General features: G+C 42.0%; 1 protein-coding gene across 6 annotated transcripts in view; it reads right to left on the bottom strand.

Moving 5' to 3' along the window:
* Positions 1 to 23930, bottom strand: part of GULP1 (GULP PTB domain containing engulfment adaptor 1) — a 611398-nt gene that overhangs the window by 429339 nt on the left and 158129 nt on the right. For 4 of the 6 annotated variants that reach the window (XM_029605977.1, XM_029605980.1, XM_029605975.1 and 1 more), the window contains exon 3: positions 19105 to 19169. The exons of the other annotated variants lie outside the window; for them this stretch is intronic. The gene's annotated coding sequence lies outside the window, so the exon portion shown is untranslated. The remainder of the gene's footprint in view (positions 1 to 19104; positions 19170 to 23930) is intronic. 6 annotated transcript variants of the gene reach the window in all.

Raw genomic sequence — 23930 nt, 5'->3', positions numbered from 1 at the left:
GGTCATCTTTTAGCTGCTTACCTGAAGAAACGTATGAACAAGAAACGCATTTCCGCTATCAAAAATCGCGCCGGTGATATTCTCTTAAAAGATTCTGATATTCAAGAGTTCCGAGATTTCTATTTGAAACTCTACTTGTCAACCAACACTTCAGCATCATCGACTATTGAGAGTTTTCTGTCACAACTGTGACTTCCTTCCTTCATGCCGGAACAATCTCAAATCCTTGATAGCGTTATTTCGACCTCTGAAATTTTTTCAGCAATAGCAGATCTAAAAAAAGGTAAGGCACCTGGACCAGATGGCTTTCCAGTGGATTTCTACCCTATCTTTCAGAAATTGCTTACTCAAACTGCATAGCTACTTCACAGATGTGACTTCTTATCCGGATCATTTCTCATCCTTTTCAGAATCTTGCATCGTGGTCCTTCCAAAACCAGGCAGAGATCCGCAACTGGTTTAAAATTACCGCCCTATTTCTCTTCTTAATACGGACTATAAAATTTTGGCTTCCCGATTGGCCAGGTTAATGTCATATTTCATTCATCCTGACCAAGCGGGCTTTATTAGAAATAGTCTCATTTCCAACAATGCACGTTGGTTCCTTCACGCACAGATTCTAGCAAAATCATACCCTTCTCCTATTATTGCACTATCCCTAGATGCAGAGAAGGCCTTTGATAGTGTTGAATGGCCCTATCTATTTGAAATCCTGAAACTTTTTGGATTCGGCCCTAATTCTATTTCTTGGATAGCATCACTATATCGTCACCAGATGGCTTTTCTATATTTAAATAATAGAGGTTCTCAGATTTTTACTTTACAACAGGGCACTAGGCAAGGTTGACCTATGTCCTCCTCTTTTATTTAATTTGGCATTGGAACCACTGTTACAAGCTATTCGGACTAATCCACTTATAGAAGGTACTGATGTTGGAAACAAGACCATCAAATTGTCAGCTTGCGCAGATGTGTTGCTCTATTTAGCAAATCCAGAGTCCTCTCTCCCTCATTTATTTTCTGAGATATCACAATACTCCTCATTCTCTGGCTATAGCATTAACTAGGCACAAAACAGAACTACTAGCATTAAACTTACAGAGCTCTCTGGTTGATCTTACTGCTTATCCTTTCCATATCTCAAAGGGGCTGAAATATTTTACACTGATATAATAGAAATGATTGCTCATAATTAAAGTTCCATCCTACTGAAGATTAGGGAGACAATGTTATCATGGTCACCTTTGTATCTCTCCTGGTGGGGCAAACTGGTCCTTGCTCCACACATAAATTTTATCCTCTCCATCATTCAGATGTTTTTCTCACCTGATTTTTATAAACAGTTGGAAAGGATGTTGATTTGGTTTCTTTGGCACTATAAAGCACCACATATAGACATATCTAAATTAAAAGCAGGTAAGTCACAAGGCGGAGTAAATTTTCCTGATTTTTATATGTATCATCGAGCTTCTATTTTACAACAAGCGTATCATTGGTTTTTTGATGTGTTAAAACTAACAGACCTCCCCAGGTGATGGTATTTGAACGAGACTTGACTGCATTGAACCCCATGGAGGTAGTTATTGGGTGGCCCCTTGCGAAAAAATTTCACACTCATCCTATTTTGGTAGGAACACGTATAGCCTTTAAAGAGCTAGACTCCCTAAAATTGCCCAATGCAACTCCTTGGGTTTATTCTCAGCTAGCTCCCAGATCTCCAGTTAGATATCCGCTCTATAAATTGGTTAGTATGGGGAAGTAAAGGGATTTGGTACCTTTCGCAACTTTTTCATAGGGGTACACTGGTTTCCTTTTCTACTCTAGATACTCACCACTCTTCCCCTCTCCCAATCTTTCTCATGGTTTCAGCTAAGAGCGGCTATATGCCCTATTAATCTCTCCCATTTTAAGTTCAGTAAAACTCCTCATTAATTAACTACCTATCAAGAGTTCGGCCCGTTAGGACACCTAGCCTCAAGATTCTATAAACTGTTTCATCTTCACTCTTGCTTTACTAATGCAAGCTTGTATGCTATTTGGAAAAACGACTGTAATGTTGACTTGACTGGGGTAAACTGGAGTCATTTCTGGACTTCCTTGTTATGTGTGTCACTATCTTCCAGTCTCACTCAAATTTCTTATTTTGTGATTCACAAAGCTATCTGGACCCCTTGGAAGTTGTTTTGTGCTGGTCTAGTTCCCAGCCACAACTGTTGGTCCTGCTCGGCTCCCAAGGCCACCATCTCCCTTATGCTTTATGATTGCCCTTTTGTATGTCAATTTTGGGATCAAATTTGGGCAATTATATCATGTATTTTTAATTTTTCCCATTCAATCATTTATGATTGTTGTTTTCCGGAGTGCGGTTTGTTTGTCAGGTCTCTCGATTTCAGAGAGTAAAATAGTTTTTTGTTTTTTTTATATCAGTGCCCATCCATTTGATCCTCTTCTTCTGGAAGAACAGTGAGCTTCTTAACGAGCATTACTGGTGGAATTATGTGTGTTTGTACTCTAAATATGAGAAAGCAGTGGCTATTAAAAACCATCGGCTGGCTAATTGGTGTCAGGTGTAGAAATTGCTTAATGATTCTGTTAGTTCTACCAATCACGGCAATTGAAGAACAATTTTTCGTCTGTTGTTGTTATCCTCAATTAACCAATGATCCTTAACTTCTTGTTTGGACTCAGCCTCTCAGTGAGTGACTATGATATTACTCCCTCCCTCCCCCCACAGTGGCGTTTGTTTCTGTATATGTTTCAGTATCTGTATTTGTCTTTTTTAATTTGGTTCCCCATTCTCTGATCTTATTGTAAATTTGAAACTCCTCAATAAAGAAATTTGAACAAAAAAGGTTTTGGCAATAGGTGACCTTTGTGCTGAAATTCTCATGCCAAGTGTTTAATCAAAAATGCAGGTGCTAAATATGTCTTCCTTGACCTTATACATTTGGAAAGTTTTCTTTAAAATAAGTCAGCTCCAACTAGTATTGTTACAGTTGATTGAGTTATTTAGGGTCTGAATTTAATTGACTGTATATGTTCTTTAAATTTTCTTTTTTCCTTCTTAAATCTCTCCCATTGATGTTGCTCAGTTAAATGTATCAGCTGTTCTTTGTTAGTTTCCTTTGCTTTTTTTTTTTTTTTTGGTAAAATACTTGTTCCTTAGTTGCATTGCCCGACTCAAGATGTATCTTGAATGTAATTTGGAAAATTTAATTAAAGTTAAAAAAAATATTTTCCTCTAAACATGCAAATCAAGCATTTTTTTAAAGTTTCATGTGGATTGTGTTACTTTCACCCTTTAATTTGTCCCTTCTTTACTACAAAAATGAAATGTTACTTGGTCTCAGATCTGGGTGTTGTTTTTTTTTTACAATTCTAAATATAATCTGCTAATGTTCCCTATGTTTATTTCAGCTTATTTAGAACAGCTTTTTTTGTTTGCCGGGGGGGGGGGGGGGTTCTGTCCATTTTACACTGGTGTAGAAATGTCAACATTTTTGTCCCTTTTAATCTCTGAAAACCCCATTCGGGATTAAATTAGGTTCTCCTGACCTTCATTCTGGTGCCCTCAACTTATTTTTATTTATTTTGGTTCATTTTACATGTCTTGCTCCTGTGGCTGCTTCCCTGCAGCCAAACACTGCCTCTTGCACAGCCCCCTTTTCCTTCTGCATCCCAAGCTGCTTTAATTTGTTGCCTCCACTCTGTAGCTTTATGCTACATCCAAATGCTGCCTCCACTTCTGCATCCACATGTAACCCAGAGGACTCAATAAGATCTCCACCACTACCACTCTACCAGGACAGCTCCCCAACAGCACTGCCTTACCAGCCAGGTAAAATTTTTTAAATATATATTTTTAATTTTAACCCCATCTCACACCCCATTATAAGTTTACTTTCACTTGCATTTACTCCCTCCCTCTAACATTCTCATTCACTAACATATATTTCTTTTATTTATTTATTTACAATTTTTATATACCGACGTTCATTTCAAAAAGAGATATCACATCGGTAGACACAAATTCCTGTCCACATACTTTCTACATGCATAAAAATCCTTCTCTAATCTACCCAAAAACACAGAGAAACACATTGATGGGATTACAGATCTCAGAACTATACACATACAATATGCATATATCTAATATGGGTATGAATGTTCTACATATAGAAACATGCAAATATTTATTAATATCTTTGGAATATTAAAAAAAATGCATATTGTATTGCTACAATGGCAAGACTGAATATTGACCTCAATGAATCTAAGACCTTTCAGCGCTATTAAGTCAGATAAGGGGGACTTATGTGGTTAAGTAGCAATCGCTGAATATGCGTGCATGTATGTGTGCGTATATATATGCACACACACACACACACACACACACATAGAGAGACACATACACGTCCCTTATATGGCTAAAAAGGTAGCCACATAAAAAGTAGGCGTGTAGTGAGCAGATAGAGGCGGAGCAAGTTAGCTGTACAACTTATGTGGCTTACTGCCGATATTCAGACTTAGCTGCATAAGTTGCACCCTCGAGCTAGATGTGCCATAAAGCAGGTCTAAACTTAGCCAGTTAAACTTCTGCAGCTAAGTGCTCAATTATATGCATATATTCTAGGGGTGTGCATTCGGATTGACCGCATTAGTAAAACGCAACTCATATTTTTTTTTTACTTAAAAAATTGATTCGACATAAACGATCGGATTTCCCACATATCGAACATAGATATGTTCGATATGTGGGAAATCGCGATTGTTGAGCCAAAATAAAAATATAAACCCCCTCACCCTCCTTAATCCCCCCCCCCCCGACTTACCACAACTCCCTGGTGATGGAGCGAGGAGTGAGGACGCCATTTCTGCAATCCTTGGCGAGAAGCATGTGACGTCGGCGGCACGTCGAGTGACGCCGGCGTCACGTGATTCCCGGCTCGTTCGCGCCGGACGGCTCGTTCGGCCCAAAAAGAACTTTTGGCCAGCTTGGGGGGGCCTCCTGACCCCCCCAAGCTGGCCAAAAGTTCTTTTTGGGCCGAACGAGCCGTCCGGCGCGAACGAGCCGGGAATCACGTGACGCCGCGTCACTCGACGTGCCACCGACGTCACATGCTTCTCGCCAAGGATTGCAGAAATGACGTCCTCACTCCTCGCTCGATCACCAGGGAGTTGTGGTAAGTCTGGGGGGGGGATTAAGGAGGGTGAGGGGGTTTAATTTTTTTTTTGCACATATGTACATATACCCAACTCATTGGATTTTTTTTATGTCCATATTGGCCGCAAGTGGGACCCCCTTTAGGACATAAAAAATATGAACATAAAATTTTGCTCTGCACATCCCTAATATATTCAGTGGCATAGCCTTGCCATTGAATATATATCATAACAGAATGATAGGTTCTAACTGGCTAAGTTACTCAACTGGCCAGTTTTGAATAATGACTCACTTAAAAACTGATTACTTAAAGCATTAACCCTCCTAGGTGCAGCTATTTCTCAAACACGAATAGAACTCCAACCTCACCTTCACATGCATACAACACCTATCTGTAAGCTCTCTGTAATGACATGATGTCCATCTGGTTAAGAATGTGTGTGTGTGGTCAGGAACCCCAGGATAGAATTCTGCAGATTATGAGAGTATAAATATCTATGAAGTTAGAATACGCAACTTAAAATGCTTTTTCTTGTGTGTTTATAGGTATTAATTGATATTCCATTTTGTCCTAGCTGGTACATTTTTCAACCAAAAGATGGTGTAGAAAAGTACTGCAATAGTGCCCTTCAGTCCAGCAGAGAAATAAAGCACAAAATCTACTTCCTGCTTTCACTGTTAAAAGTACACAGGCTGCTTTCTTCTGGTGACTCCTGCTAACATGTGCAATATGCACAGGAACCTATTTTTGTTCTTTCACAGACTTCACCAGAGATGTGGAACTTTCCTAAGTCCTATGTAGTATTTTATTCTTATCTTCTGCTAAATACAAAAGTGCTTTTTGGCAGTAGAAATAATATATAATTATTATTATAATATTCTTTTTCCCCATTTAATTTTATAGAGCAGTGGTTTTGAATGAGGCAGTGTGGAAATTTAAGCGTGTTCAATTGTTTTTAGCTCCTTGCTTTTAGTTTGAGTTATCACATTTGAAGCATGCTCAATATAGCATCTCCTCCCAAATCCAGAAGTTGGTAATATCAGAAGAGCAACTTTACATATCTAAAAAGAACTCGCATATTAAAATGAACCCAATACTGGTTTACATGATTTAAATCAAAGTCTAAACTAAAATATTAAATTATCTATGGAGTCTCTTTTTTTATATACATAAAATGCATTTGCATTTTTTTTTCTTTCCCCAACATTGGTGAATAACTTTCTGCTGAAAATTATTTTAAATCCAAATTTACTTGAATCATTTCAATCTCCATTTTTTAATCATGAAGTTTACTGCTTAGGTAATTTTTAAAATTGTAAAAGCATCTTTTCTAAAATTCCTTTGCTATACTAGATGCAGCCAGTTTTGAAATGAGTAAATACATAGCTTGCGCAGCATGAATCTACTTGGCAAATATTGTTTATATCACCACAAATGGTGCACTACATACCCCACGGGCTTGATATACAAAAGGATTTTTGCCGTTTTGAGTCTATGGGAATAATGCTTAATACATTGGCCTCAACAGAGTCAACTGGAATTGCTTGTGTGTGTGGTGGATCATAATCTCCTTATCTCCCATCCTTTGGATGTAAGTATTTAAGGCACTGCACTAGTCTGGTTAAAATTCTTCCTCCAGGACCACACCCAAACCCTCTCTATGGGACAGGCCTCCTCTCACCCCTTCCTCCCCTCCCTTGCTGTGTACCACAAGCCTCCATTCTGTCCCCTACTTTGTTCAACATCTATTTGGCTCTGCTTGGCAAAATAATTAGAGAAACCATAACCCATTCCATACCTCTATAGATGATAGCCAACTATTGTGTCCCTTAGGCATTAATCCTGACCAGGCAATTGGACATCTAAACATTTGCCTCAAGAAGATTGCAAGATGGCTTCACTGCAATAAACTAAAACTTAGCCCCCAAAAAAACAGAAGTATTATGAATCGTAAAACTGGACCACTCTAACCTCCACTGCCGAATAATACTTGAAGGCTTGATACTACCTTTTAGTCACCAAGTAAGAAGTTTCTGTCATATTGGACTCTAGTTTCACCTTCGGGGCTCAAATTCTGTCACATAATCAGCCTTTTTCCCCATTTAGGACAGCTCAACCACCTTCGATCCCTCTTCAAAGGTCCTGACTATGCCTGTTTAATCTCTCACCTGCACTAGTTTGACTCCCTTTACATGGGCTTGCCAAATAAAATGATTTGACAGCTACAACTTATTCAAAATGTTGCTGCACTGTCCCTGTTCAATGCCAGCAAATTTGATCAGGCCACCTCTCTCAAACTCTGTCACTGGCTTCGTATCTCCTTTCACATCACTTTCAAACTACTGCTCCTGTCCTATAAGGCCATCAAGGACCTGGCTCTCTCCTACCTATTGTTGCGTCCGGTCGCAGATGGCTGCGACCGCTCTGCCTCACCTTTTACCCTTTTCTTCCTCCCTTGTAAGGATAGCTGCCTCTGCTGCTTTTTGCTAAAACCCTCTGCGTCTGAGTCCGCATGGGCATCCCCCTCCGCCATGCTTCTTCCTGAGGCCTCCTAGGGCACGCGTACTGCCTACATTTTTGAATACGTCATGGCGGGAACCTCGGGGGCGGCCCCACCGCATGACTTCAGTACTTCCGAGTATTTAAACCTCTGCTCCAATTCAACAAGTTAGCAAGGACTTTGGTTTTGTTACTCTGACTGCTTCTAAGCTGCTTGCTTTGATTCCTCACTACCCTCCGGGGTATCTCGCTCCTACGGAAGTTCCGAGTACCCGCTCCTCAGGGGCCTCTCGCTTCTACTCACCCTCCGGGGTTAATCTGTCTAACCTTAAGGACACCCACTCCTCAGGGGTCCTGTCTGCTTTCTTTCAGGAACCCTTGGCGCACCTAGGTACTCGCTCCTCAAGGGCCTATTCTGCTCAGGGTATCCTGCACCTCGGTCCATTGGTCCTTCTCTTCATTCTACTACCGAAGGAAGTTATCAGCACTGCTACACTGAGTATCACTATGCTCCAGCTCTCCTTATTCCACCCTTCAGGTTCATGGTCTATCCCGCACTGCGGAACCCAACCGGACCTTTGCTACATCTGGGTGACACCATCAACTACAGAGATTGTTTGAGCTTTTCTGTGATATTGCTGAACTACAGTACTGTCCGTTCCTTAGCCAAGATTCAACTCATCAACAGCAGTATAATAAAGCTTTCTTTCCTCAGTGTCTGCTTACTAGAGTCTAGTCAATCGTTGTGGTTGCCCACAGGGCTCCTCCCCGTGAGAGGAGTCATCGCCCCTTCGACCAAGAGTCCACAATATGCCACAAACCCAACACCTATGCACAGACTCTCTGTATATACTCCCACTTGTCTCTTCGCACTTTTCCTAACACTTGCCTGGTTGTACCTGACACCAAGGAAATGCAGCTCTCTAGCACGAGAAAGAACTTTCTCCTGCTATAGTCCGTCCCTTCCTCTGAAACGTCTTGCTACTGAACATCAGCCTGATATCAAATCTCCTGACCCTCAAGAAAAAACTGAAAACCTGGCCATTTATAGAGGCCTTTGGTTCCTGCGCATGCTTGACTGGCTCTTCCATCCTAATTACTATGTTTTGCATTTCCCTGTTTTTCAGCCTTTGATTACTATTACTGTTTTGTTTCTAACTCTTGTGCCCCCTATACTATATTATTTTCGTTTTCTTGAATTGGTTCCTGTTGGCTATTGTTAATGTTTGCCTCCTGCACGCACTTTCTGTAACCCCTCCTTTGTTTTTTTCCTACTCTGATCCTTGCTAGTGCTATTTTGTAACAACTTTGAGCTTATTCGCTGGCAGAATGATAATGTCGTTGCAAAAAAAAAAAAAAAAGGGGTGGGGAGGCGATAGCGGGAAGCCAGCCACATCACGGCGGTGCAGCCACACAGCACACTATCGCCCCCATAGCACCAAGGGAAAAGGTGTAGTTAATTCCTTCGATGTTGCCAGCGATAATATGAAAAACATCGCCTGCAGCACTGCCGGGAGATAACGCCGCCCAAATCCCATCCACACTCCTCTCCTTCCCCCAATTTAAATAATACTGCCGCAATACCAGTACATCACAAAATAATGAGTGACCCTAATGGTCTGCAGAGGGATCTGCATGAGAGCAGTATAAAGCATTGAGAAAATTACAACAGTAAAAACTGATAAAAAAAATACATTAGGTACATTTTAACCATGTTTTCCTCTTCAGGTTAAAATGTTAATGATATTTATAGATAGAAAAATGAAACCATAATGTGCTGATAAATGCAACTGAAAAATAGGAAAAACAACAATGTATTTTCTATTTCACATACACAAAACCTCTCCAGCATTCTTCCAAAATTTACATCTAAATAGTAGCTATTAAGAAAGCTCTTCAACATTTTATTTTTAAAAGAGCAGTTTAGTGATATAAAGCATGTATAAAAAGAACCTCTCTGTTCACTGTTACTGTCATAACATTCAAAAGACAAACGCAACCATCCCCAACAAGAAAAAAAAAAATTAAGTTGAGGCACCCAGTGCCATATTCAAGACAAAATGAAAGATGGCAAACTTTTGACAGCTAATGTGAATGAAAAATCCCCTAGTGACAGCTACATTGAATTTAATTTCAAATTATACAAACTAAATTTAAAATGGTTGTCAGATAATGCATGTCTGTTCTCTTTCTAATGAATACTAAAATCATTTATGTTTCTATCCTCAAACACAGCTATGCCCTTCAAATACAAAAGAAAGAGATATAAATCACCATATAGCTAAGAAAAAAAGAGGAAGAGAAAAATGAAAGTAATAGAAAGAATTAAAGGAAATAACACATAACAGATGTAAAATAGAAAACTAAAGCAAAGGTATTAAAGTTCACAAAATTGTAACAGAAGTTATGTGAGCTTAAGCCTCCGATATCAAGAGAACAGAGCCAGTATCCTTTTCTGAGGAGTGGGAACAACATGCCCAGAGAGACCACCTTGAACTTTTCTCTTGTGAGAAAGTTGTAAAACGTCCTGAAGTTGAGGATGGGGCGCATGCCACCATTCCTTTTCGGAATGAGGAAATACCTCGAATAGAACCCTCGGCCCTGCTGATGACGAGGGACCGGTTCCACTGCACCAGCTATGAGGAGGGCAGAGAGGTCCGTATGAAATATGATCTGTTGGGCGGAAGAACCCCACAATGGACATGGGGGAGAGGCCTCTGGGAGCTGATTGAAGTTCAGAAGGTACCCCGATGGATGATAGTAAGGACCCAGCGGTCAGACATGATTTTTTCCCAGCATTGGGCAAAGCCAAGGAGCCTGCCTCCTACTGGGGGATCCGGTGCCAGGGGTACGGTCAACTGTCTTCCGCTCCCTCACTGCCAGTCCAAAGCCAATGGCCGGGGCTTGCTGGGGCGCCTGCTGGGGTCCAGGTGCTCGCTGTTGGCGAGGGCAGCCCCTGGAGCTAGTGCAAGGCATGTGTGCCCTGGAGGCCAGAGGATATTTCCTCCGTTATTTTAAACTTAGTTATTTATAACTTATTATACTAATCGTGTGCTTTCGCTCTCTACTCTCCCATCCTGTAAACCCCTTGATCTTTGTAACTTTATTTTCATAGTTAATTGGTTACCCCTTGTTTCAATGTAAACCGGTACGATAAGACACCAGTCTTGAGTATCGGTATATCAAAAGCATTTAAATAAATAAATAAATAAATAAATAAATTTCCTCTGCCTGTAAAAGGGATTCCAGGATCCTAGCTCAGAGGGCTTCCTGACAGAGAACAGGGCACAAGAGGCACTGGCAGAAAGGTGTTGAAGGGTCTCATGATGCCCTTCAATTGTGCTACCGCATCCCAGAACTCATCTCCAAAGAAGTTTTCATCTGTGCAGGGGAGGTCGGCTAGCCTTTCTTGGACTTCAGGATGGAGGTCGGAGGCTCTGAGCTATGTCATTCTCTGGGCGCTGATGCCCACCGTGGTTACGTCAGCCCCTGTCTCAAAAACATCATAGGTGGAACGCAGTTCATGTTTGCCAGCCTCTAGACCCAGTAGGACAATAGCCAAGAGTGCCTCTTGCTGTCATTGAATGCGAAGTCCTGGACCTGCTTCTAGAGATTCCGGTTATACTGGGTCATGTACAGCTGATAGGCAGTGATGAGGACAACCAGCATGGCACCTTGGAAGACCTTTCTACCCAAAGCATAAAGCTCCCTGTGCTCTCATCCCAGGGGGGGGGGGGGCATGGCATGGATGCGGGAGCGCTGGGCTTTTAGGGTGGACTCCATGACTATCGACTGGTGGGGGAGATGCCACTTCTTAAACCCTATGGCCTGCTGCACCAAATTGGTAGTATCTGTTGACAAGGGAAATAGAAGTGGGGTGTTCCCACATCCGGAGGAGGTGGTCCTTGAAGATGTCGTGGATACAGACCGTTCCCATGATCCTTGGAAGTACTGGCTAGAAGAACAGTGTCAAGTGGTTCCCCTCGACCTCTCAGCATTGATGGGGTCAACAGAGGAGTAGAAGGAGCCGACTTTGGGGGCTCCAAAAAGTTTCTCTGTCTTATCGAGGCACACCCAACAGCCTTCGGGAGGTCATCTGGTCATACAGACAACACCCACGAACGTTGTGCGAGGCCCCCAGGCAGAGGCTGCAAACCTCATGCTGACCCATGATGGACATGGTCAGTGGGCAGAGGGCATTGACGAAAACCGGTCGATGCCATGAAAAAACACCCTTTAAAAAACCCCTTTAAAAATGGCGATTATAGAGCCGTTTCCCGCGTTAGTAAAAGGAGTCGCTTAAGAACCAGCCGTCAAAAACACAGTAAGTACCGTTCACTTTAAACCGGAGGAAGCACCGCTTCTAATAATGAAAAGGACTATTAAGTATTCTTCGTATACATTCTTTTCAGCGGAGCATTCTTGACCGCACAACTAACGTCCAGTCCACTCCATTGATATTGCCGCGATAGCAAGTATGTATCAGCCCGGATGCATGGTGACCGCATTCAGTGACATTCAGAAGTCACTAATATTCAGGATGGATGTAATGGTATGTTTTTTATGTTATACAGCATTCCACAGAGCCTTAGCAGTCTCTCGCTACAACGTCCCGCCCTTGAAGAAGGAGCCTCCGCTCCGAAACACCGTGGTGTCGGGCAGCTCGAGACAGACTGAGTCAACAGGAGATAAGTGCAATATTCGTGGACTATAACAAAATTTAAACCATTTCGTAGAGTTACCTAATGATTAGAAGCCAATTGCTGGCTCATAGACACGACAGTAGAACCCCTCCGGGGTCCTATCGTATGAAGGTAAACTCTACTTTCATCAATACATGACATGTATTTATTTTCTTTATGAAAAAACACCCGGCATGCGGTCAATGATCGGCAGTCACCATAAGGCGATGAGTCGGCAATCGACCACAAATGCGGAAAAAACAATAAGGATAACCTACCGACCGAGGAGGCACCAACCTCGAAGGGGGACCAGATGAGGAAATCGGGAAAAACCCCGAAACTGACTAGGAAAGAATAAGAAAATGGAGAGCTCCACAAACCGCGAGGCAACTGCACTGTGGAAAAGAAGAGACTGAAGGGGGATTTTGCATGGACCCGCAGATAGTAGCAGGCTGGGCATGCTCAGTCTGCTACTCAAAGCTTCTAGAAACTTTGACAAAAGTTTTCCGTGCAGGGCTCCATCTGATGTCGTCACCCACATGTGAGGATTACCATCCTGCTTGTCCTAGGAGAACGCTGGATTCCTTATGATGGGTTCCATGAGAAACATGCCCATGCAGCTTAATGAGCAGTCTCAGAAGTTTCAAGAGCATGCTGAGAAATTTTCTTCTTTAGAAATTAAGATGATCTCTGTGACTGAGCAAAATACATTTATGATGAGAGAGAATCTTAATTTACAAAGAAGGTTGGAGAATCTTGGAAATATTGTTAAAAGATGCTATTTAAGGTTGTTGAATTTTCCTAGGTGTTCATATGTTTCTCCTTTGATGATGCTTGGGAGATTTCTTGTGAATCTCAGGCTTTTCCAAGGAGACTGTTCCTTCAATTGTTAAAGTTCATTATTTGCCTTACAAGTTCTGATGTGGTGGAAAATAACCCTAAAGAAGATACATTTGATCTTACAAGTTTTTTTGAGAAATCAGATTTTCTTATTAAAGTTCGGGCCATCCTCCTAGTAGAATTAAAGGAATCTGACAAGCAATTGGTGTTGAAACTCTTCTTTCATTTAAAAGAACCTCTCTTTTATGGTCAAAAAAATCTCTATTTTCTCCAGACGTAATGAGGGATAGCAAATGTTGCTTACTTGTAACAGGTGTTCTCACAGGACAGCAGGATGTTAGTCCTCACATATGGGTGACATCAGTGGATTGAGCCCTGTTACGGAAAACTTTTCTGTCAAAGTTTCTGTAAAGCTTTGACTGACACTGGTGCACTGAGCATGCTCAGCCTGCAATTATCCCTGTGACCACAGGTGTCTCCCCCTCAGTCTCGTCTTATAGCAAAAAGCCCAAGCAAAACTAAAATAATAAAACATATGTAGACCCAACTCCGCGGGGTGGCGGGTGGGTTTCGTGAGGACTAACATCCTGCTGTCCTGTGAGAACACCTGTTACAGGTAAGCAACATTTGCTTTCTCAAAGGACAAACAGGATGGTAATCCTCACATATGGGTGAGTACCGAGCTGAGGATGCCCGAGAGTGCACCAAATGCATCCAAAGACATGCAAAAGGCGCAACAATGGGGGTGGAATTTGGTAAGGAGGGCATCTTGAAACCCTTAACGGGTTGGTGGAAGGATGTTGGGTAGTTAAACCAAAAAGAAGATGAATAGACAGACTGGCCAAACATGGAAGCATGCCAGCCAGTCCTATCTAAGCAATAATGGGCTGCGAAGGTATGGAGAGAGCTCCAGGTCGCAGCCTTACAAATATGTACAAGTGGCACCAGCTGAAGGTGAGCTATTGAGGCTGGTACAGCCCTAACAGAGTGTGGTTACACACTGTGTTGTAGTGAAATGCCTGCTTGTTGTTAGGAAAAAGAGATACAGACCGTCAAGTAGGAGGAAAAGGTCTATTTGCCCACTGAACTCGCAGCTTGGCTTTTGCCACAGAAAGAAAGAGTTGGTGTAATTCCTATGGAGTGTAGTGCGATCTAGATAGAATGCAAGTACACTTTTACAGTCCAAGGAGTGGAAAACCCTCTCACCCTGGTGAGAGAGAGGTGTTGGGAAAAAGTGGGCAGAGTATATTTTGAGTAAGATGAGATGCTGCGTCTACCTTAAGAAGAATATGAAGTTGAATACGTAAGACCACTCAGTCACGAAGGAACGCAGGGTCGGGTGAGTATGTAACAAGGTGTGGAACTCACTGACCCTGTTGGCAGAAGTGATGACTACGAGGGAAAGAATTTCCCATGCCAGACTGTTAAGTGAGAGGAATGGAAAGGCTTGAACAGGGAATGTATGAGTCTTATAAGCACTAAATATAGGCCCCATTCCGTAACCAGTAAAAATAGAGGCGGCTTAATCAGTGGATAACCCATGGTAAGCTGACTCAGAAGGGGTTGAATCGTTAATCGGGTATCCCCACTCCCAAGTGGTACGCCAATTGGAACCAAGGTGTACCCATGTGGAGGATGTCTGGGGAGCAGAATCCGAGGAAGTAAGAAAAAAGAGTGGTGTAGAAAAAAAAGGGGGTAATACCCTTTTGTATGCGCCATGTGGTAAATCATGCCATTTTGAATGGTAAGATTTGTGTGTGGAAGGTTTTTGTGACGCTACCAGTACCTGAGAACATCAGTGAGTCCATGATATGAGACTGACCTGTGAGAAGGCGAATTGGTTACTGGTGTGATAGATTGAGAAGTATGGGAAAGCATACCAGTCTCGGCCAGGATGTGGGTCTGAGAAACAGTGAACCCTGTCCCGGTGCAGCATAATAAGAGTGCTGGCTATGAGAGGCATCGAAAGAGACACATATAAGAGGCCTTTGTTGCAGCAAAGGCGTCCATGGGAACGCATTCGAGACATGTGTAGGGAGCAGAATCTGTCCACCGTATGGTTCGATTCAGACGTAAGAGGACAAGGTCGGTTGACCTCAGCGCTAGATTTTTCTCGCTACACATGTAGTCCGAGACCATCCAAGAGGATGGAAACCTATATGGAGAAGGTCTGCTAGTGCGTTCAGTAAGTCTGTTAGATAAGTGGCCCAGGGATGCACGGAGTAAGCAAGGGCCGAGGGTAGATCTGCGCAGCTTCTTAGCAGAGCAGCTAAGAGGTTGTGCATGCTTATGTGTTGGAAATACCAAATTGTCACTATGCTGTCTGTCTGTATGCACAAAGGTTTGTTGCAGAGGCAGTATCGTAAGGCATAAAGGCATAACTCATGGCTCGAAGCTCCAGCAAGTTGATGTGAAACTCTGCATGGAACGGAATAGACGCATATTGGGTTGAGAAGATGTTAGTTCGAACTCTGCAACCCTGAGTAAATGCAAGCATGAGCAGGACCAGCCTAGGTTTTGGTTCTAAATCTGAAATATGGATCAGGGATGAAAGTGGTTGAACAGCTTAGATCCACTGATAATTGAAATTTCACTGAATCTTACTCATAGCAAATCTGGACCTATGAGTAAAGTGCATGGCGAAAGAATCCCGTGGCCCAGCAAAGAAAGAATTGAGGGGCTGAGGTTATGTTGTATGCGCGCAGAGACATATAGGAATTTGTCAGAATGTCTGCACGGTTGTTGGACAGGAAGTTCGTTGTGACTGTGGTGTCCAGAAGTGTTCTATATGGGATTTATGCTAGTTAACAGCAATCCCAGGTAGTAGATTTATAGTTAGTCGTGAAGAAGAAAGAGCTCCTTGCTTGGATTGACTGTTATGCAGCTGTCCATGCAAAGAAAAGCATGAATGATGTTTTACTCTGTAGAGAAACAGCAGTCACTGCTAGTGATTTAATGAAATACCCAAGTTGCCAAAGCTGGAGGAACCAGCAGAGCTTGGGATTGTAATACTGACGACTCACCATGAAGCACATAGAAAGATTAGAGGAGAGAGGCAACCTACTTACTGCGGTATGGAAGTATGGTGACGAGAGACACCATTTACCTGTCCCTGCTGAAGAAAGTTGATATTTCTGAGGTCCAGGATGGGCGGAGAGTAACTACTTTCTGTTGAAAGAAAGAATAGTGAGATTAAAACTCCCCCACCCACCCCCCTGCACTTTGTAGCGTCCGGGGGACTGTACCCTGCTCCTTGGTACCAAGTGGGGTGGCCGCTCTGATATCCGGCAAGTTGAGAGACCAGGTGGTGTCCAACTGGCGGGGCTGATGTTATCTGGATATCATGTAATCTCCCACGGGAGCGGGAGCGGTAAAAGTCTTACCCGCATTTCTGTGTGCTGTACAAGAAAACGTCGAGACCTGTCACCAGGCCTCGAGGTGGATTTGCAATTGAGGCAGTGTTTGCTGGATCTTGTGTTTAGCAGATCAGCAAATGCATCTGGGATTTCGGTCCTTAATTAGGAACCAAAAGCCAGAGTATTAATCAGTACAGAGTCCCGTTGCTGACAATGGGAGGATGTCCTGATGCAATCCCAAATGATTGGTAGAGGTTCTCTTGGTATTGTGTCCTACATAGCTGTCAATAGCGATATGCGACACTAATACGGTTCTTGGAAGACAAGACGACCTAGAACCTTTCAAACCATATGGCCCAATTTAGAGAACAGGTCTCAATGGGATTGTCGCTAAAGCGGGATTAGAGTACTTACCACCTGTCATGGATCGCAGAAGGACGAGCCGGTGAAGATCGATGGCTCCGTGGATTTCAGGAGGCATCGAGGGACAGCCTGAAGGACATAAATGTCCGACTCAACTCTGTAACCTGGTATGGTAGGTACAGAGGAGACAAGCTGAGCGTGTCTGGCGCTACCACAGTAATTTGTGGAGGGTCAGAACCCCGCACCGGTGTCAGTGGGGAATGCCTTTGGTACAGGGGGAGCCATTATGACTCATGAACCCGGCCCTCTTTGCAGCGGCTCGATGAATCGTGACGCCAGTGCAGAATTTCTCTGAACTCGGTCCGGTCATTCTGCAGCACCGAGGACTGCCAGCACTGTGTGGAACAGTGGCGGTGGCAGTAGCGATGTTGCTCGACCCGGGCATTCTTCAGCACTGAGTAGGATAGCAACGATGTCCTGGATGGCGTCTGTGGCGGACGGTCACCGTGCCGGTGACAATAAGTGCCATGGTGCTCGGCCCGGTCTTTCCCCAGCGCAGAGGTGGATGCCCTCGCTGTCTTGGATGGCGAATGATGGACTGTCAGCATGCCTGCGCTGCTCCTGGCACGATGTAGTGTCATAGGCTGATACAGGGCTTTAGTTAAGAACCCAAAGCATGGAGCACTGTGTTTAGGCTAGGGCATTGCATGGAGGTGCTATGTCAGTATTGATGGTGGCATAGAAGCGGCCTCAAGGGTATCGTCAAAAATATAGATGAAAAAACATCAATGGCCCGGGCAGAGCAACGATAACAGTGACGGAGGCACCGACAGCATCGGCCTAGGTATCGATGGAAATGATGTGGCATCGAGGAATCGAATAGACATAGATGGCATCGGGAAATTGATGCCGGAATAGACGGCTGCATCGATGGAAACGACGTGGGCAACAATGGCATCCACCCGGGCATCGATGACATCAATGGAAAAATCAGCACCATGGATGAAAACATTGATGGCACTGAAAGAATCGATGCGGAGATTGATGGCAGACAGACCATGGGGGAGGGGTGTCGATGGCATCGAAAAAGGAAGGATGGCCTGGATGGGGGTACAGACGGTAGCGATGGGGGCATTGACTGCACGAAGGTACCGAGGTATGAATTCAACAGAGGCCCTGGCGGCAACGGTAACCATGGAAGCCCCTATCCCACTAGCACTAATAACCAGGCAGAGGGTCACAGGAGGACACTAGCAGGCTATGTGGGGCTAACTGTGAAAACATAGGGAGAGGGAAGGCCGCAATTCGGTTGGTAGGCCGGAGAAACCGTAGTGAGGTGACAGGAATCAACCGAAAAACAGGGCATAGTACTCACTGAGCGTCTATTAAATGTACGTGAAGGGAGACCCGTGCAGGGAAAAAACGTTTGTGAAGTAAAAGTTTAAGTGTTTCCGTGTGGAAAAATTGTGAGAATTTTTCACAGAGCTCCCAACCGATATGCTTACTGCAGAGCGATAAAAAGAAGACTGAGGGGAGACACCGTGGTCACAGGGATAATTGCAGGCTGAGCATGCTCAGTGCACTCAGTGTGCCAATGTCAGTCAAAGCTTTATAGAAACTTTGACAGAAAAGTTTTCCGTAACAGGGCTCCGTCCACTGATGTCACCCATATGTGAGAACTAACATCCTGCTTGTCCTGTGAGAAACTTAATATCGCCATAAATTGTTTCTGGCAACAAAAATTTATGGATATAGGCGGAATCTTTCACTTGAAAATTCCACGTAAGTGCATGCTTAAATATCAGAGTAACATATGTTGGGGGTTTTTTTATGTAGTTCAGCTGGATAATTACCTGGCTAACAGGATGGTCACTCATGGTAATTCTACCCCTTAAGGGTAGTAATGCTGGTCCAATTTGATATTATGGCTTATTTTTTGTAATAATTTGTGTTAAAATCTCTCTTCCTTATGTGAGCTGTGATTCAGCTCTCTGTTTTTTGTTTTGGTTTCATTTTCCTTGGTATATAATTGATGTCAGAGATCATCTGATATTTGTAATCAAATTCTCTTGGATATTTGTCTGAAAATTTAATAAAGAATTAACATGGATATATGAGGAGAATGAAATCTGTCTCATAAGCACTTCCAGTCATGTTAACAATGTTTGCAGACTGACAATGCTGCCAAATGTGTCTTACCTTGCAAACGTTCAGACAGGAACTGTAACATTGTCTTCTTTCCTTGAGTTCTTTGTTAGACAACTCTGAAATTGAAGACAGGTTAACATGTTGGAAATGCCTGCCAGATAATAAAGTTTGGCTCTCTTCACGTATATTTGAGCGCAATGCCACTCCAATTTAATATAGCCTATGTGATATGCTGACCGTACTTTTATTTTTTTAATCGAAACTGTACAAATTGTGATGTAATCTTATAATGCTATATTTCTAAATACCATCATATTAAGCCGAAGATATTTGCCATAGCCTGTGCATTTGTAAACAGTGAGACCTCATATATTGTGGCGGGCTTGTTATGCAATTGCCCCCGGACGCCACTATCAGAGTTATGCGGTGATAAATTCACAGATGCACTGTCTGAAAATTCTAATCATTGGGGTCTCTGTCAAATTAGTAAGTTTTAGTAATGACAACTTATGTCAGTTTACTCAATATTAAAGGCAGTGAAAAAACACTTATCGTAGCGAAGTATGCAGTAGGGATATAACACTGGCGTTGGCCCAACACGGCTCGTGTTTCTGTGAACCTTCTTCAGGGGCCGCGCTATGCCAATAGATTCCCAAACACTGCCTACTGGTTCTGCTACTTGGCTGCAGCTATACTCGGTGAATTTATCACCGCATAACTCTGATAGTGGCGTCCGGGGGCAATTGCATAACAAGCCCGCCACAATATATGAGGTCTCACTGTTTACAAATGCACAGGCTATGGCAAATATCTTCGGCTTAATATGATGACCGTACTTTTATGACATCAAAGCAATTTATGGGATTTTTTTTGAGCAATGGGCTTATACGTCTCCACTTTTGGACATTTTATCTACTTCAAAGTCACCTTGGATGATTCTTTATTGGAGGCTCTCAGCAAAGAGATTTGGGGAGGGTTATATTTTTTAGTTTTCCCTGAAAGAGGCATTTGATGCTAAAATATAGACATACCTAGCTTTTTTTTTTTTTAAATAGATTTCTTGGTGAAGTAGTTTAAAAATGGTTTTCTATGTTAACTTTTTATGCCCTCTTTTGTAACCATGTGTTTTGAACATCAATACCTTCTTTAATTTTTGTGGTTTAAATCTAATATGGTCTTGTTATACAATTTTTTTTTACTCCTCTATTGCTCACATTCTTCTCCCATACCTCTGAAAAACCCATTTAACTTATATTTCCTAATTTTAAAAATGTGGCCAAATGCGGACATTGAAAATTATCCCTTTTAAAAGATAATCCAAACTGCCCATACTGGGACAAAATCTGCAAGTACATTTTATCTGTGGTCTTTGCAGCAATTTTCAAAGTGAAAGCACACATGATGGACCATTGGGCTTACTCAGCATGGTGCTTAAATCAATCAAGTTTGTTTGGCAATTTTTCCTTGTAAAACCAGGTTGTCTATGATCCTATAACCCACTGATTTCAACGTACTGCATTATTCTATCCTTCAGAAATGTTTCCATTATATTGTCAACCTCTTATCTTCAGCTAAGAGATCTATAATTTTCAACTTCATTGTTCCCATCCTTGTGCAGTAGTAGTGTATCTGTAGGGACCATTTTCAATTTTTATTTTATTTTCCTGGGAATTTATCAATGACTTCTTTATTGCCACTGATTTTCTCCCATTTTTTTCATTATGAAACACTAACGTTTGGGGAAAAGGTAATAGAAAAACTGAAAACAAAGGTTTTGTTTAGTTTTTTAGCAACTCTGATTTAAATATGTTTAAGAGAGATATTAATAAAAAAATTGTCAGCACCTACTTTAGCTCATTCAGTATTTTGGGATGTACTCCATCGGGTCCCACAATTTTATTTATTTTCAGTTGTACCAGTAAATTTGAATACTATCTCCTCAATAAATAGAATTTTGTTGAATCCAGTGCCCACTATGTTTTAATCTTCACTTTTTCTCCAATCATTTCCTTCTAATGTGAATAAACTTGCATACTACCACTAAAACATGAATTTAAACTATTTTCTTCTAAACATTTCTTTTTTTTTTTTTAAGGTTTTCTTTATTTCCCTTCTCAGTCTGTGTAACTTTTTAGTTTATTTTGAAGCAAAAGATCTTGTCAGTATAGCATGAACTAGCCTTACCAGTTTTGAAAAGGAAAATGGATTTTGATTAACAAAGCAGTTACAAATTACTCAGTTAAAAAAAAAAATCTTTGCTAAAACATTAAACTGATTTACGAAAGGAAAGCAAATTTGCCAACCTATAAGCAAGGTTTTACATAGACAGCAGAATGAATTAAGTTTAAATGACATCCGATGATGCCAACAAGGACCCAAGCTCAGAATTCAAAAACTTTAAAGAGCATGCATGGGAGTTGCTGAGTGCATGTACTGCCTTCATAAGCCTCTCATTCTCTAGCTTTAGCAAGGTAGTCAACTCTCTAGGGAGGTGGGCAGGTATTAAGAATGGCTAATTCGTCCTGTTATATATAACTTACTGACTCCAACAAGTAGGCATGAATTAGCCATTACATGTAGGAAGTTCCAAGCTGAGGGCTAAACTACAGAAGCACCTACACTTAAAAACAACTTGGCCCCACCAAATGAAGAGTGTACCACTGGATAAACAGGCTGCAAAGAACTGCTTGCCCAAAGCTGTCTCTTTGGGATATGCTGTCCAGACAATAGTGAGCATAGATGACCAAGTAGCAATTTATCAAAATGTCTTCAAGGAGGTGGCTCTAAGATGAGCAGCTACAGTCGCCATGGCCCTCACTTGATGAGCCTTGACAGTTTGTAGTCTGTAAGCCAGCTAGTACATAACAGTGCACAATACAGATGCTAGCCAATTGGATAGAGTTTGTTTGGTAACTGCTATTCTTAATCAAATACATCCAAAGGATACACACAGTTGAGAAGCTTGAAGGTGAGGTTAAGTCCTCTTTAGGAAATATACTGGGGCTCTCGCAGTCCAAGGAGCAACAAGCTTGCTCTCTTTCCTGTACATGAGACCTCAGAAAGACTATAGGTAGCACAACAGTTTGATTAATGTATAATGCAAACTTCACTTTCAGAAGAAACAGGGCGAGTCTGTAGAACTACTCTATTTTGCTAAAATTGCAGATATAGTGAATGTGTGCTGTAGCGGTAGCCACAAGAAACACATTCTAGGAAAGAAACTAAGTCAAAAGAGGTTTCAAGGCTTAGCTAGGATCACACTGAAGTCGCAGAGCACTGGAAGTCTACTGGTCGGAGACTTGGAATGCCACAGGCCTTTCATGAATTTCAATACCAAGAGGTGGCGAGAGCACCCCTTCCCACCTACTGGTAGTATGCTGCAATGGCACTGCGATGAACTTTGATGGAAAAGGTGTTCAGGCCTGAGGACAAGAAGCAGAATAGGTACCAAAGCAAGTATTAGGTCACAGGAGAATGGATTCAGCGGACTAGATCTACACATAGAAGAGAACTCTTCCATTTGAACCCATAGGATCTTCTAGTTGAAGGTTTCCTGGATGAAATCAGAATATCTTCCACCTCTCTTTGAAGGAGCAAGGAGATTAAGAAGTTGACATCCATGCCATAAAGGCCAGTGATAGCAGGTTTGAATCATAGAGCTTTTCTCCCTCCTGTGTGATGAGTCAGAAATTCCCAAAGGGAACTGACAGACAGACACAGATAACTTTAGACCTGCTCTCAGGCACATCTAGATTTAGGAAAAATACTGATCTGTCTAACTCTTAATATTTGAGTTAGCTAGTTAAGTTATTCACCTAACTCTGCCCCAACCCAACACTCCCCTTGCTTATTTGGCTAATTCTTAGCCACAAAGATGTATCTTGCTAACTTTTAGCCAGATAAGAAAGAGGAATATTCAATACTATTCATTTAAAAGATAACTTACAAAAATTCCATCTAAATAGCTTTAAATATTAACCCCAATATGGCCAAGACAGAACTTGTCTTCTACCCCTCCCCCCCCCAAAAAAAAAAAAAAAACCACTTTCCCAAAACATTATCTGTCTCTGCAGATAGCACTCTGTCTCCCGATTCTCCTTGCTATTAATTTTGGGGCCATCTTTGTTGCCTCTTTGTCCTCTATTAACATCCAAAAACTGCTCAAGATTGCTGGTTCTTCCTTTGTAAGATTGCTAAAATCCATCCCTTCTTTTCTGAGCATGCTATCAAAATGCTCATATACAGTCTTATCAATCCTGCTTAGGCTACTACAACTTGCTTTTAGCTGACCTCCTGCTAAACTGTCTTTCTCCACTGCAATCTATTCAAAATTCAACTGCACAATTTATCTTTCTTTCAGTGTCACTATACCTATGCAACTAATCTTCTCAAGTCACCACATTTGCTCCGTTCACTTTTGCATACAATTCAAGCTTCTGTTACTCACCTATAAATACATTCACTATGCAGCACTTCATTACTTATCCTAAACCCTTCCTCTTGAACTCCATTTATCCAACAAGTTACTATCAACTGTGCCCTTCTCTTCCACCTCAACTCCAGACTGCGCTTTCTACTCTGTTATGCCATATGCCTGGAACAGAATTCCCAAGATACCGTGCCATGGTCCCTTTCTGGCCATATTCAAATCCAGTTTATAAACTCATCTTTTTGAAGCTGTTTTGAAATCCTAAGTACTTCTTTATAATAAATATAGTAATTAAAGATTCTGGTTTATCTTGACTAGGTTGTAAGCTCTATGGAGCAAGATTGTCTTCCATATGTGTCTAGTAGCATTTTTAAAATGATAAATAGTGGCAGTGATGGACAAACCTTACCAAGCCAATCAGCAATGAAGCTTTTTCAATGGGGATACA

This window comes from Rhinatrema bivittatum, chromosome 6 (assembly GCF_901001135.1).
Source record: "Rhinatrema bivittatum chromosome 6, aRhiBiv1.1, whole genome shotgun sequence".
In the NCBI taxonomy this organism is placed as follows: domain Eukaryota; kingdom Metazoa; phylum Chordata; class Amphibia; order Gymnophiona; family Rhinatrematidae; genus Rhinatrema; species Rhinatrema bivittatum.
This window is presented reverse-complemented; position numbering and strand designations above follow the sequence as displayed.